The following is a 16,910-nucleotide window of genomic DNA, read 5'->3' as shown; positions in this document are numbered from 1 at the left end:
TTTGTCTACCCACAGGTATGCTGCTGTCCATCTACTCTGCCTTTCCTGCAATGTGTGTTTATGTGAACTGCATATAATTCCCACCTGGTATGCTTTGCTTACCCATTGTTTTCTATCCATTCGTATTTCACTTCCCTTGCTTCTTGCTTGCATACCTGAGTGGCCATCTACCCCACCCCCTCTTTATGACCTGGCTTAACTGTGAACATGTGCTCTAGACACACACGCCCACATCCTCCCTCTCAGCTGTGAGCCCTTAGGTGCCCATAAATTCATAGCCATGAGTCTGACCAGACGTGTCTGACCATCTTAGAAATTGCATTTTTCAATTGCAGTTTTTTAATTGCTATGAATTAGACTAGAATTGGACTGGAATTGACTGGAAGGTAAAGGAATAGAAAACCACTATAATGTTTCGGTTTCTTTTCACATTCACCCCCATACTACTCTATTTCTTCCTATCTCCTGTAGTCCCTCGACCCAGTAAAGAACTAGTCATTTCTCCCTCCATCCTCCCCAGTCATCTCACCTCCTCCACAGAACTATTCCTCCACATACAATCCTTTCTCGCCAGGCACACACGGCCACATCATGACCTATCCAGCTCACACCTTCTAACGCTCTGTCTGCTGCTCCTCATTGCTGGCGACATATCCCCAAATCCTGGCCCTCCTCATCACATCCCCACACTCATTTCTAATCCCCTGCCACGATCCTCTACACGTCCTCGCAACCACAGTAACCTCATACCCATTCATCCTGCCCCCACTCCCCCAATTTCCCTATCTGGAGCACTATGGAACGCACGCTCTGCCTGCAATAAACTTCCATTTATCCATGACCTCTTTATCAATAACAAACTCTCCTTCCTCGGCATCACTGAAACCTGGCTCACCCCTTCTGACACAGCCTCCCCTGCGGCACTCTCTTACGGTGGCTTCCACCTTTCTCACACACCCCGCCCCAGCAGCAAGCATGGCGGAGGAGTTGGTTTTCTCCTGTCAGATAACTGCTCCTTCACCCCAATCCCACTGCCACCCTCTGTTATCCTCCCTTCCTTTGAGGTGCACTCTGTGCGCATCTACTCCCCCTCCAACCTCCAACTGGCTGTCATCTACCGTCCCCCAGGGCCAGCCACCACCTTCTTCGACCACTTCACCACCTGGCTACTCCACTTCCTCGCCGCTGACATCCCCACTATCATCATGGGCGACTTCAACATCCCCATTGACACTTCCCTCTCAGCTGCCACTAAACTTCTATCTCTCACTTCCTCCTTTGGCCTCACTCAATGGTCTTCTACAGCCACCCACAAAGATGGTCACACACTGGACCTCATTCTCACCCGCCTCTGCTCCCTATCTAACCTCTCAAACTCACCTCTTCCTCTTTCTGACCACAACCTACTTACATTCTCTTCCCTTTCCACTCCTTGTCTACAACCCCCACCCCACAAACTCTCACACCCTCGCAGAAATCTTAAACACCTTGATCTTCACTCACTCTCTGAATCCCTCCTCCCTCTCACAGACATAAGCTCCCTACACAATGCGGATGATGCTGCCACTCTATATAACACCACAATAGCTGCAGCTTTGGAATCTCTTGCCCCTCTCACACATACCAAAGCTCGCAAAATCAACAGACAACCCTGGCACACCAGCATGACAAAAGAACTGAGGCGAGCTTCCAGAGCTGCTGAGCGCAGATGGAAAAGATCCCACTCCATCGAGCACTTCATCGCATTCAAACAGTCCCTCACTGCTTTCAAAACCATGCTCGCCACAGCAAAACAAACCTACTTCTCATCTCTCATATCCTCCCTGTCTCACAACCCCAAACAGTTATTCAACACCTTCAACTCTCTCCTCCGTCCCCCAGCACCTCCTCCCTCCCCACTCATCTCAGCTGAAGACTTCGCCTCATTTTTCAAGCAGAAAATTGAGAACATCAGAGACAATTTTAGTAAACAACCCCCAGAACCCTTCCTCCCAACTACCCAGCCCTCCACCTCCAAAACCAACTTCTCCACCATTACAGAAGACGGACTCTCCACTCTACTCTCAAGATCGCATCTCACCACCTGTGCACTTGACCCACTCCCATCCCACTTCATCCCAAACCTCACCACAGTCTTCATCCCAACCCTAACCCATCTCTTTAACCTATCACTAACAACTGGCATTTTCCCCTCAAGCTTTAAACATGCCACAATCACACCTATCCTCAAAAAGCCCTCTCTTGACCCATCCTCTGTATCTAGCTATCGCCCTATATCACTTCTCCCCTTTGCCTCAAAACTACTGGAACAACATGTCCATATTGAACTGTCCTCCCATCTATCTTCCTGCTCCTTCTTCGACCGCTTTCAATCAGGCTTCCGGTCACACCACTCCACTGAAACTGCCCTAACTAAGGTCACCAATGACCTATTAACCGCCAAGAGCAAGCGACACTACTCTGTCCTCCTCCTCCTGGACCTGTCCTCTGCCTTTGACACAGTGGACCATTCCCTGCTGCTGCAGACCCTCTCATCCCTTGGCATCACAGAATTGGCCCTATCCTGGATCTCATCATACCTAACTGACCGTACATTCAGCGTCTCCCACTCACACACCACCTCCTCACCTCGCCCCCTATCTGTCGGAGTCCCGCAAGGTTCAGTTCTAGGACCCCTGCTCTTCTCCATCTACACCTTTGGCCTGGGACAGCTCATAGAATCTCACGGCTTTCAGTATCATCTCTATGCTGACGACACACAGATCTACATCTCTGGACCAGATATCACCTCCCTACTAACCAGAATCCCTCAATGTCTGTCTGCTATTTCATCCTTCTTCTCCACTAGATTTCTAAAACTTAACATGGACAAAACAGAATTCATCATCTTTGCCCCATCTCACGCGATCTCCCCAACGAACCTATCCATTACAGTAAACGGCTGCCCACTCTCCCCAGTCCCACAAGCCCGCTGTCTTGGGGTAATCCTTGACACTGATCTCTCCTTTAAACCACATATCCAAACCCTTTCCACTTCCTGCCGCCTCCAACTCAAAAATATTTCACGGATCCGCACATTCCTAAACCAAGAATCTGCAAAAACCCTAGTCCATGCCCTCATCATCTCCCGCCTTGACTACTGTAACCTCCTGCTCTGTGGCCTCCCCTCTAACACTCTTGCACCCCTCCAATCTATTCTAAACTCTGCTGCCCGACTAATCCACCTGTCCCCCCGCTATTCCCCGGCCTCTCCCCTCTGTCAATCCCTGCACTGGCTCCCCATCACCCAGAGACTCCAGTACAAAAGCCTAACCATGACATATAAAGCCATCCACAACCTGTCTCCTCCATACATCTGTGACCTCGTCTCCCGGTACTTTCCTGCACGCAACCTCCGATCCTCACAAGATCTCCTTCTCTACTCCCCTATTATCTCCTCTTCCCACAATCGCATACAAGATTTCTCTCGTGCATCCCCCCTACTCTGGAATGCTCTACCACAACATATCAGACTCTCGCCTACCATCGAAACCTTCAAAAAGAACCTGAAGACCCACCTCTTCCGACAAGCCTACAACCTGCAGTAACCACCGATTGACCAAACCGCTGCACGGGCAGCTCTACCCTCACCTACTGTATCCTCACCCATCCCTTGTAGATTGTGAGCCCTCGCGGGCAGGGTCCTCTCTCCTCCTGTACCAGTTGTGACTTGTATTTTTCAAGATTATTGTACTTGTTTTATTATGTATACCCCTCCTCACATGTAAAGCGCCATGGAATAAATGGCGCTATAATAATAAATAATAATAATAATAATAATATCACAGGATCAATAGACATGTTAATTAAAGATGGACAAATCTTTTGAAATTCAAATTTGCAAGCTTTGCTAAATTTTCCCTAAAAATCTGAGTTGCAGTGAATAAATTTGCCGCAAATCTCAATAGTACAAAGCCACCAATTACTAGAAAATACGTGTATAACACTCTGAAGTCTCATAAGACAGAACTGAATCCTTTTTAACCCTTTTTATGCAAATCCAGTCTTAATTATGTCCATGTAACCTATACCTATCTCCCTAGGTTCAAACGAATGGTAACCAATAGTAACAACAGCCAATTTAACAACACACTGCAATAGCAGACCTTTACGCTGCAAAAGCAGTCCAAAAATATGTATCATCTTGAGCAGATGTCTGCCTAGCTGGTGATTATACATATTTTTAACAAGAAAGATGCTGTAATTTTTCACAAGTGGTGGTGGTGCAAAAATCATGCCTGGGGAGTATTAAAAGTTTTTTCTTTGCCAAATTAAGAAAAAACTTTCACAAGTTGTCAAAAATTATCACTATTTGAAGAAGTAGTAATGGTTTCTCAACATGGAGAGAAAAAAGTTTTTCCGTGATCCACAATATCTACAATAGGTTTGCTATTGTTAAACTGACTAAGCAATTACAAAGACTTTTTACCTAGCCTTACTCAAATTATCCACTTTTTTAGGAAACAGGAACATGTTCTATTTTTTCAAAATAAAGAAGCAAAGTTTGTCAAATAGCCTTGCAAAAATTTGGGAGCTGTTTAACCGCTTCGTGCCACAGCCCTTTTTGGTTTCTGCATTTTCGTTTTTCGCTCCCCTTCTTTCCAGAGCTTTAACTTTTTTAGTTTTCCGTCAATATGGCCATGTGAGGGCTTGTTTTTTGTGGGATGAGTTGTACTTTCAACAGCACCATTGGTTTTACCATGTACTAGAAAACGGGGAAAAAAGGGCCACGGACCGGGTCTCCACCGTGACATCCCCCTGTGAACACCGAACCTGGTACAGAGTACCCCACGGCCCCGGCGGGCGACTCACATGACTTACAAATTGTAGCATAACTTTTTTTTCATACAGGCCTCATTCACAGAAAAAAGAATTGTTTGAGTGTGGGTAACACGATACAGCAAGCCATATTTCAACTTGGAATTTATTTCTCACTGAAATACAGCTGTTTGCAGAGGGGGTGCAGAGTTTAACCCCTTACCAACATCGGGCGTAAAAGTTTAACGATGTCAGTATCCCTAGCTTTGATGTGGGCTCCGGTGGTGAGCCCACATGTTTTCCAGAATGTCAGCTGTTTTGAACAGCTGACAAGAAACCACCGGAGACTAGACGGAGGTGGACATGACTTGGAGATGGGTGGACCGAGAACTCCTGCAGCTTTTGTTTGTTTTGCGGTGTAGATTTTAAACAAGAGTGTTGTTGCTTTAAGAGAAAGGAGTTTAGATGTTTGTGCCTGTTGAATTACAGTGAGGAGGGTGGGGCTTATATAGGGGAGGCATCTCTGGCTCTCCCTCTTTCTCTCACAGGATGGACAGGAGGAAACATGTCTGCAGTTTCAGGGAGTATAATACTGGGGTTATCACTTCACATTATAGCTGATAGGAGTACATTCACCTCACACATCATGTATTAGTGTAGTATCAGCTCCTACATCATATATGGGATCAATTTTACCTCAGAAATTCATGTAGCCGCCATGTTCCCTCATGTGTACCTCCCTGCAGACATGGCTGATATACTACTCCACATTCATCATGTATTAGTGTAGTCTCAGCTCTTACATCTTATTTGGGAGTAATATTACCTCAGAGATTCATGTAGCTGCCATGTTCCTTCATGGGTCTGTTACAAGTTGCCTCACACACTGCAGAGACAGCTCCTGTGTGACCTCCTTACAGACATGGCTGTTGTATCACATTTCTGCTGTATTATACAGAGTCTTCATAAGTTTTGGGTATAGGTGTGATAGGTCAGAGCATTGACACATACAGTGTCTGCTATTGCTAGCGTGGAGCTGGGCAGTTACAGGGACTGGTAAGAGGGAGCAGTAACGGGATGGTATATATACACTGTATATATATGATGGTAAAAGGCTGCACTTCATGTCTGTGCATTGCATGCTGCTGTGTGCTGATTCCCTCCCTTCCCATTTTTAGAGTCTGGTGACCTGTATGTGGCCTCATCTCTGCTACAGTACAGTCTGATGATGCTGGGTGTACAGATCCAGCATAACCAGGTGACTCACTATATATATATATATATATGTTGTGATGGTGTGATATGCTATGTGGGTATCATTTTGTGTATATTTCTATTTTGCTTATTTTCATGGTGTTCTCTTGTAGAAGGAGTTATTTGCTAATTGAATTAAATGGCTGTTGCTGCCACCTGATATCAGCCCCCACAGTATTGTATTGTATGCTAATGACATGTTGACCTAACTTGTTGAAACAATGAGCCCCTGAGACCTTCCCCCTCCTGACCTGTGAAGGAGGAGGGAGACTTGTAAATATCAGTGAGGTGAGACACAGATCAGTCTTGTGTGGAATAAGGTGAACAGAGCACATCAGAGAGAAGGGGAAGCATATGGACCATTTTTTATCCTCAGTGTGATGGATCATATATATGGACCTTTCGTGTTTTGCCTAAATAAAGGTCTTGGAATTGTTCACTATTCTCTTGCTCTGTTGATGTGTGATACCTGAGAAGGAACCCGTGACATATGTGATTTATGAGAAAAGGCTCCATCTCTGCGCAGCATGCTTATCATGTATACAGACTTTGAGTACATGTTAGATCCTGGGTCTCCAGGTTATTTTCCTTGTTGCACATATAATCTGTGCATGACTTCCAAATCCATGCTTTATTTCTGGAGATATAGCAGCCTTTAGTCCTATTATGTCGCATGCTGTCCTTCCTGATATATCCACTCCTTTTTCTGTATATTGTCCCCCTCATATGTTTGCAGGATCGGGTTATACCCCCTGAGCGCTTTTTTATATTACCTAAGATGGTGGATAGCACTAGCCTGAGTGGATTACCTGGAGCCTTAGGGTACCGTCACACAGTGAAATTTTGATCGCTACGACGGCACGATTCGTGACGTTCGAGCGATATATCTGTGACGTTCGAGCGATATCGCAATGTCTGACACGCTCCTGCGATCAGGGACCCCGCTGAGAATCGTACGTCGTAGCAGATCGTTTGAAACTTTCTTTCGTCGTCTAGTGTCCCGCTGTGGCGGCATGATTGCATGGTGTAACATATATCGTATACGATGTGCGCATAGTAACCAACGGCTTCTACATCGCACATACGTCATGAAATTATCGCTCCAGCGTCGTAGATTGCAAAGTGTGACAGCAGTCTACGACGCTGGAGCGATATTGTTACGACGCTGGAGCGTCACGGATCGTACCGTCGTAGCGATGAAAATTGCACTGTGTGACAGTACCCTAACCCAGACTCTTATTTTATCAGGTGTCAATAATTATTCAGGGAGTAATTCAGCACATGGCGGTATGGTGAGTTAGGCGCTAATAACGCAGCATATGGCAGGCAGTGAGTGGGCACTACTAACGCAGTCATGGCAGACAGTGAGTGAGCACTCCTAGTGTGTTGCTGCACCTTGCTCTGGAGAACACATCATGGGCCCAGTTTTCAGCCCTGTCTCTCGTCTATTGTATGTAGGTAGTGTGACTGACTGGGGACACAGACCTTGCAGTTTTCTGCACATACACTTATGGCTGCAGGCAGCTTATACTAGACCTATATATTATATTTTCTTACGATGTATGTGCAGCTGGTGATTAGAGAGCCTGTCTGTAACTGTTGTAGAGGAGCAGGCGGCTTCTCCTTTATTGTTACAGCATATAACACAGCATTGCCCATCATCGAATGTATCTGACCATATGATGGGACATTTTCCAGTATCAACCTGTAATATACCTTGGTTGTAAACTTACTTGGTGTTTTCATCTTCACTTATCCCACATCTTGTGCAGTTGGGGGGGTCCTTGAAGTTGGTTATAAATTGGTCTGGGGGATCCATTGGGACATGGATTCCTCTTTTTGGAAATTAATTTGGTTCTTGATCTGGTGAATGGTAGAGGGGATTTTCAGCAAGGGTTTGTTGAATCCTCAGGAAGTTCAAGTGAACATTGGAACCCTGTGGTTGTGGTGCACCCGAGCTAGTGGGGTAACGGCTGGGAGTAATTGTTGGTAAATTTTATGTTCACTTTTTGTTTGGTAATCACCAGATCTTATGAGCTTCAAGGACTCCTCCCTGCATGTTAATGTTCTTTATGCTTTGATGTTTTATTGTATGTTCTTTTAATTCTTATATTGTCCCCTTCATATATTTGCAGGAATGGTGTATACCCACCGAGTGCTTAATTTTATATTACCTAAGGTGGTGGATAGCACAGACTGAGTGGATTACCTGGAGCCGGGCAGTTGGGGGGGTCCTTGAAGTTAGTTACAAATTGGTCTGGGGGATTCATAGGGATATGGATTCCTCCTTTTGGTATTAAGTATGGTTCTGGATCTGGTGCAATGTGGAGGGGAGTTTCGGCAAGGGTTTGTCGGATCCTCAGGAAGTTCAAGTGAACTTGTGGTTATGGTGCTCCCGAGCCAGTGGGGTAATGGCTGGGAGTAATTGGTACATTTTATGTTCACTTTATGTTTGGTAATCGTGGGCGGCACGGTGGCGCAGTGGTTAGCAGAGCAGCGCTGGAGTCCTGGGTTCAAACCCCACCAAGGACAACATCTGCAAAGAGTTTGTATGTTCTCTCCGTGTTTGCGTGGGTTTCCTCCGGGCACTCCAGTTTCCTCCGGGCACTCCAGTTTCCTCCCACATTCCAAAAGACATACTGATAGGGAATTTAGATTGTGAGCCCCACCGGGGACAGTGATGATAATGTGTGCAAAATGTAAAGCGCTGCGGAATATGTTAGCGCTATATAAAAATAAAGATTATTATTATTATTAGATCTTATGAGCTTCAAGGACTCCTCCCAGCGAGCTAAGGTTATTTATGCTTTGTTGGGTTATTGCACGTTTGTTTTAATAAAGGTGTGTATTACTTAAAAAAAAGCACTTATTTGTTTCTTTTTTAGTGGGTCCTTGAAACTAATTATAATTTGGTCAGTAGGGGTAACCATCTCAGGTATGGACCCTCTGTTTAGGGGGGTATTCATCATAGTATGACCCCTTGTGTGGAGGAGTAAACATCTCGGGTATGGCCCCTGTTTGGAGGGGTGTATATCATAGTATGACCCCCTGGTATGGAGGGGTAACCAGCTTTGGTATGGCCCCATGGTGTGGAGGAGTGACCATTGCAGTATGGCTGGTTTCCAGAAGCATTCATATCTTACAAGACCCATGTGACCGCTCGCGCGACCAATCACAAGTACCTAATAGGAATATACTCACCCTCGGACGCGCCCTGCTTCTTTCCGGCAGCCTTCCTTCCTAAGAATCAGCGCTTGCAGGACCTTGCGTGACGTCGCGGTGACGTCGCGGCTTGTGATTGGTCGCACGAGCGGTCACATGGGCGGCCGCGCGACCAATCACAAGCCGCGACGTCACCGCGACGTCACCGCAAGGTCCTGCAAGCGCTGATTCGAAGGAAGGAAGGTTCCCGGTTAGTACCAGGGCGCGTCAGAGGGTGAGTATAGCGATATTTTTTATTTTAATTCTTTATTTTACACTTAAATATGGATCGCAGGGCCTGAAGGAGAGTTTCCTCTCCTTCAGACCCTGGGAACCATTGGAAACCCAATGCACTGCATTGGGTTTCGAGTTTCGGCCGACCCCGACCCCGACTTTTTTATAGGATCGGCCGATTTCACTCGACCCCACTTTTGAAAAAGTCGGGTTTCGTGAAACCCGACCCGATCCTATAAAAGTAAAAGTCGCTCAACCCTAGCTAGGAACAATAGCTGGAACAAGAAAAAAAAAAAAAAAAGTAGGCATGCATTTCAATACAATCTGTAGCTTCAAGGACGCTCTCTTTTTCATGTGACTTGAGAATGCTGAGGCACAGATTTTGACTGTTTATATTGACCAGCTCCTGTTTCTTTCAAGGTTGTCGTCTGGACAATGTAGTAATATGGGGCATTAAACTGAAGAGCAATGTACCTAATATGGGTGCCCTGGAGTCAGTGGGAGTGACTAAGGTAAAAGTAATAAAGTGCATCCCGATGCCCTTGGAGCCAGTGGGAGCCGCTAAGGGTGAAGTAATCAAGCGCATTAACATGAAGGGCAATGTGCCTATTCCCAATGCCTTTGTCCCAGTTGGAGAGGGTTAATGGTATATGTTATCAAGTGCCTGTAAAGCAATTAACAATAGCGTGGCAAGGTTATTAATAATGCCGTTGTAGACTTTTCTGCTATAGGCTTATTTAACTTACTATGTCCAAATATTACAGAAATTATTTAAATTATTTAATGATCGGTTATACTGTCGATATTTAATTGTGTATGGCCTTTAACTACTCCTTGTTTATAGTATCATTCTCTTTATATACACTCATCACTTTTTGGGTAGTAGTAGTAAGTGGGTTTAAGAATTGGTTACTGCATCCCAGCTACTGTATGTAATGGTGGTTTCTAGAGCTAAAATCTGTGAATTGGTGAGTAATTAGAGCTGGCTACAATACATGTGGTATAATAGTTTTTGTGGCATGACAGATGTTATTAGGCTGGTTTCACATTTGCGTTTAAAAACGCAGCGTTTTAAAAGCAAACGCATTTGGTGAAAAAACGCGTTTAAACACGTTTAAACGCGGCATTTTTTAGGTGCATGCGTTTTTGCATGTTTTAACACAAACACGGCATTTTGACGCATTTACATGCGTTTTTTCCTGCGTTTGCATTTTTGAAACGCATGATGAGAAGTGTGTGACAGCTGCCAATCATCAAAATCAACTAGAAAACCCACTATAAACAGAAATACCTAGGGTTAGGGTTAGGATCCCTAGTAACCCTAGGGATCCTAACCCTAACCCTAACTATAACCCTAACCCTAACACAAACCCTAACCCAAACTCTAACCCTAACCCAAACTCTAACCCTAACCCAAACTCTAACCTAACCCTAACACAAACTCTAACCCTAACACAAACCCTAACACAAACCCTAACCCTAACCCAAACTCTAACCCTAACACAAACCCTAACCCAAACTCTAACCCTAACCCAAACTCTAACCCTAACCCAAACTCTAACCCTAACCCAAACTCTAGCCCTAACCCTAACACAAACCCTAACACAAACCCTAATCCTAACACAAACCCTAACCCAAACTCTAACCCTAACCCAAACTCTAACCCTAACCCAAACTCTAACCCTAACCCTAACACAAACCCTAATCCTAACCCAAACTCTAACCCTAACCCAAACTCTAATCCTAACCCAAACTCTAACCCTAACCCTAACACAAACCCTAACCCAAACTCTAACCCTAACCCAAACTCTAACCCTAACCCAAACTCTAACCCTAACGCAAACCCCAACCCTAACACAAACCATAACCCTAACCCAAACTCTAACCCTAACCCTAACACAAACCCTAACCTTAACCAAAACCCTAACCCTAGCCCTAACCCTAACACTAACACAAACCCTAACACAAACCCTAACCCTAACCCAAACTCTAACCCTAAACCTAACCCAAACTTTCACCCTAACCCAAACTCTAACCCTAACACAAACCCTAACCCAAACTCTAACCCTAACCCAAACTCTAACCCTAACCCTAACACAAACCCTAACCCTAGCCCTAACCCTAACCCTAGGGATCCTAACCCTAACCCGAGGGATCCTTACCCTAACCCTTAGGGTTAGGGTTAGGATCCCTCGGGTTAGGGTTAGGGTTGGGGGGTGGCTTATCAGTGTTTATTCTTGTGTTTTTCTATAAAAACATGTGCTTAAAAACGCATGCGTTTACATAGACATCAATACCAGCAAACAAGAACAAGCGTATGCATAAAGATAGGGATCACCACAGTATAACTAAGAGTAGAAAAAATCTTTATTCAAAGAACAACGTGCACAAAGACATTTAATAACATCTAAAAACATATAAACAAAGATAATGGGTCCACCATAATAACAAATAAATGTTGGCAGAAATATGCACCCTACACAGCTAATGCAAATACTTTATCACCATTTAGTATAAGTCACAACTGATACCGACAGCACACCCAATGCACGTGTGCACATTACACAGATAAATGTTCCATGGTGCTGGGCAATTAGATTGTTACTCACAGGCCACAGAAAAACGTGGTCCCACAGATATACTATTGCCGGGTGGGGGTATAATAGAAGGATTCTCAATACACAATAGTTACCCCACTAAGTCCTCCTCAGCGATCCACAAATATCTCTTGCCCAGCCCTAGTGCCGACACCTATAGAGGCAATTTTAAGCCAGCAGGCACGTCATGTCAGATCAGTAAAGCTGTGTGGGTGCCAAGACCCACGCGTATCGACGCTCAAGGCGTCTTCCTCAAGGTCAGTGTGGTACTACTCACGTTGTTACCTGATATACATGGTCCAAAAATAATGTGTAGAGCACCTAACAGCTGTGCCAGGGCATGGCGGCGCCGGAGATTCCACCCGGCGTCATGGACGATGTACTGCGCAGGCGCTGAGAGGTCAAAGTCCCAAGAGGCTGTGCGCAGACATCAGGACATGCGCATAGCAGCCAAAGTCCGGGTTTGGTCACCGCAAACATAAGTCACATACAAAGCGTCCGCAAAACATCAAAGTGCGCGGATCCGACAGCGCCGCTGGGCACTTAACATAGGAGCACTTAGCTCACCACATGTAAGGGTTTTTTTTACATATCGTTCATCGCCCCGTACTGCGAATGCACCCACAGGGGGAATAGATTCCCCCATGTGTAAGGTACATACAGTCCGGCGATATATCAATAGGCTATACATAGGCTAAAGCGCCTGCGCCAGATGAGTGTGTGGTTTCTCTAATGGCCGCCGGTGCTGACCAAATAGATATCACTCCAACATCCATTTTGCTGTACAAAAGTACGGCAAAATAGGCATGGCCCCCACCGACAGCAAGGATTTTTAACCTACCCATCGCCACAGCAGTTCCAGGGAAAATAAGGCTTACACAGACAAAGGTGACACACACATACAATCATACGATAACCCTGGCCAGGGTACAAGCACCAACACATACATGTCCACACACCAGGAATGGAGGTATAACAACAGTTTATTGGATGCATCCACCACCCACATACAGTGGGGCAAAAAAGTATTTAGTCAGTCAGCAATAGTGCAAGTTCCACCACTTAAAAAGATGAGAGGCGTCTGTAATTTACATCATAGGTAGACCTCAACTATGGGAGACAAACTGAGAAAAAAAATCCAGAAAATAACATTGTCTGTTTTTTTATCATTTTTTTTGCATATTATGGTGGAAAATAAGTATTTGGTCAGAAACAAACAATCAAGATTTCTGGCTCTCACAGACCTGTAACTTCTTCTTTAAGAGTCTCCTCTTTCCTCCACTCATTACCTGTAGTAATGGCACCTGTTTAAACTTGTTATCAGTAAAAATGCACACCCTCAAACAGTCTGACTCCAAACTCCACTATGGTGAAGACCAAAGAGCTGTCAAAGGACACCAGAAACAAAATTGTAGCCCTGCACCAGGCTGGGAAGACTGAATCTGCAATAGCCAACCAACTTGGAGTGAAGAAATCAACAGTGGGAGCAATAATTAGAAAATGGAAGACATACAAGACCACTGAAAATCTCCCTCGAACTGGGGCTCCATGCAAAATCCCACCCCGTGGGGTCAGAATGATCACAAGAACGGTGAGCAAAAATCCCAGAACCATGCGGGGGGACCTAGTGAATGAACTGCAGAGAGCTGGGACCAATGTAACAAGGCCTACCATAAGTAACACACTACGCCACCATGGACTCAGATCCTGCAGTGCCAGACGTGTCCCACTGCTTAAGCCAGTACATGTCCGGGCCCGTCTGAAGTTTGCTAGAGAGCATTTGGATGATCCAAAGGAGTTTTGGGAGAATGTCCTATGGTCTGATGAAACCAAACTGGAACTGTTTGGTAGAAACACAACTTGTCATGTTTGGAGGAAAAAGAATACTGAGTTGCATCCATCAAACCATACCTACTGTAAAGCATGGTGGTGGAAACATCATGCTTTGGGGCTGTTTCTCTGCAAAGGGGCCAGGACGACTGATCCGGGTACATGAAATAATGAATGGGGCCATGTATTGTGAGATTTTGAGTGCAAACCTCCTTCCATCAGCAAGGGCATTGAAGATGATACGTGGCTGGGTCTTTCAACATGACAATGATCCAAAGCACACCGCCAGGGCAACGAAGGAGTGGCTTCGTAAGAAGCATTTCAAGGTCCTGGAGTGGCCTAGCCAGTCTCCAGATCTCAACCCTATAGAAAACCTTTGGAGGGAGTTGAAAGTCCGTGTTGCCAAGCAAAAAGCCAAAAACATCACTGCTCTAGAGGAGATCTGCATGGAGGAATGGGCCAACATACCAACAACAGTGTGTGGCAACCTTGTGAAGACTTACAGAAAACGTTTGACCTCTGTCATTGCCAACAAAGGATATATTACAAAGTATTGAGATGAAATTTAGTTTCTGACCAAATACTTATTTTCCACCATAATATGCAAATAAAATGTTAGAAAAACAGACAATGTGATTTTCTGGATTTTTTTTTCTCAGTTTGTCTCCCATAGTTGAGGTCTACCTATGATGTAAATTACAGACACCTCTCATCTTTTTAAGTGGTGGAACTTGCACTATTGCTGACTGACTAAATACTTTTTTGCCCCACTGTCCATAAGGGATGAGCAGGAGGCTGCAGCGCAGTTATCACCACATAAGCAACCTATCAGATAATGGTATCAACATAGAGAGAATAATGGTTGCCCCCAACCTACGGTCTTACACAATCCTCTAACCCACACCATCTACGCAACAGTATCCCTAAGGGCCAATTCCTACGTGTTAGGAGGAACTGCAGTACCATGGCATGTTTTCAGGAACAATCGAAACTGCTCACCAAACGCTTCCATGAATGGGGGTATCCACGGAGAGTGGTCTCGAGAGCATACAAGTTTTCTCGGCAGAAACCAAGGGAGGAGGTCCTTAGGACACAACAGAGAAATAACAAGAATCAACTGAGCCTGATCACAAGGTTTAATAATCAGTGGAAAGACGTATACCACATAATGGAGTCTAACTGGGGGATACTACTCAGTGATATGAGATTGAAGACCGGAGTAAATAGAAGGAGTGGCTCACTGTTAGTAATCACAGGTGCTCTGGAAAAATATCCAATAGTCTCAAGAAAAAATCCGGCACACTGTTTTCAAGTCAAAACATGAAGTTCAATTTATTGGAAATATATACAAATCTTCTCTTTCAAATAAACAGTATCGCACAACATAAGGACCATTGAGATATGTCACATTGGTGTCAAAATTCAACGTTTCGGCTATATTATCAGCCTTTATCAAGAGATACCCGAGGCAGTGAGTCCGTTACTTGCTGAGGTCCGAAGTGCGGTGTCAGGACTTCGGACCTCAGCAAGTAACGGACTCACTGCCTCGGGTATCTCTTGATAAAGGCTGATAATATAGCCGAAACATTGAATTTTGATACCAATGTGACATATCTCAATGGTCCTTATGTTGTGCGATACTGTTTATTTGAAAGAGAAGATTTGTATATATCTCCAATAAATTGAACTTCATGTTTTGACTTGAAAACAGTGTGCCGGATTTTTTCTTGAGACTATGAGATTGAAGACCATTATCCCGGACAGACCAAGAATAGTGGCAAGGAGAGCACATAACTTGAAGGATTGCCTGACTAGGAGCCATTATAAGCGACCCACGACCAGAACGTGTACAGGTAAAAACATCATTGGCTCTTATCCATGTGGTAGTTGTTCGATTTGCCCTCTCATGTTGGCCGAAGTAGGGATCCATATTCCCTCCCTACCCTTTCGGATTAAGTCAAGATCATACTTTAACTGCCGTACCAAGAATCTGGTATATGCCCTGATATGTGGCTGCCGGAAAATCTATGTGGGTCAGACCACCCAAGAGTTGCGCCGCAGGGTGCAACAGCACATTTCGAACATTAATACGGCTAAAGGTGACAGGGAAAAAGGGAAACAGATCACTTCTGTGGCAACCCACTTTTTAGAAAATCATAATGGCAGCCACAGAACCCTCCGTGTCATGGGCCTTGAGGGGGTGACCCCCAGTATTAGGGGTGGAAGGCTTACAGATGAACTATTGAGAAGGGAATCCCGTCTAATTTTTGAAATGAAGAGCCTAACCCCGGACGGTTTAAATGAGGAGCTACTGTACACAGGTTTCTACAGAAAGCTCTAGTTCTTTTTGACCTGTGGCTTTTTTGTGGTTACCGTGTACTTTGATCTACTAGTATGGGTTGACTGTGGGTACTAGTATATGTTAAACTCGTTCCTGGCTTTTTTGCAGGTAAAGTGGATGATCTCATTGGTTGTTGGCGGCCTGACCAGGCTTTATGGATCTTGGATCCCGATTTATACAGGGACCTTTTACGTAGGAACACATAGACAATCCCTATGCAGAGTTAAACCTTACGGCGATATATAGGACTGGACCTCACCCATGTCAGTCGCGGTGTGTAGAAGGTAGCGCCACCTTCTACACACCGCGACTGACATGGGTGAGGTACGTATTGGAGAAAGTGGTTAGTGAACCTGTGGCCTCTAGTCGTATACCCTGGATGTGTTAGTTGGTGCCTGTTACCTGTGTCCTTTTATCACAATGTTACCTGATTATGATTACTAGTTTCCTGTATGTCATTTGACTATTTTACTGTTATGATTAATAAATGATGTATTTTATATACCTTTAATGACAGTTTTGGTGACTCCTTCTCTGATGACATATGTATAGCATGGGAGTCTTTTCTATCCGCTTCTGGACTTATATGTGGCTCTGTTCATATTATTTATATTTTCTAACTGATAGTACTTCCTTTAGACTGACTCATTGATGTT

At 44.8% G+C, this 16,910-nt stretch overlaps 1 protein-coding gene across 1 annotated transcript in view; it reads right to left on the bottom strand.

The window, feature by feature from the left end:
* The window catches only part of DOCK2 (dedicator of cytokinesis 2), a 1,209,209-nt gene that overhangs the window by 947,256 nt on the left and 245,043 nt on the right, over positions 1–16,910 (bottom strand). The gene's annotated exons all lie outside the window — the stretch shown is intronic.

This window comes from Ranitomeya imitator, chromosome 4 (genome assembly GCF_032444005.1).
Source record: "Ranitomeya imitator isolate aRanImi1 chromosome 4, aRanImi1.pri, whole genome shotgun sequence".
Classification (NCBI taxonomy): Eukaryota; Metazoa; Chordata; class Amphibia; order Anura; family Dendrobatidae; genus Ranitomeya; species Ranitomeya imitator.
The sequence above is the reverse complement of the archived record's forward strand: the minus strand, read 5'-3'. Positions and strand labels throughout refer to the sequence as shown.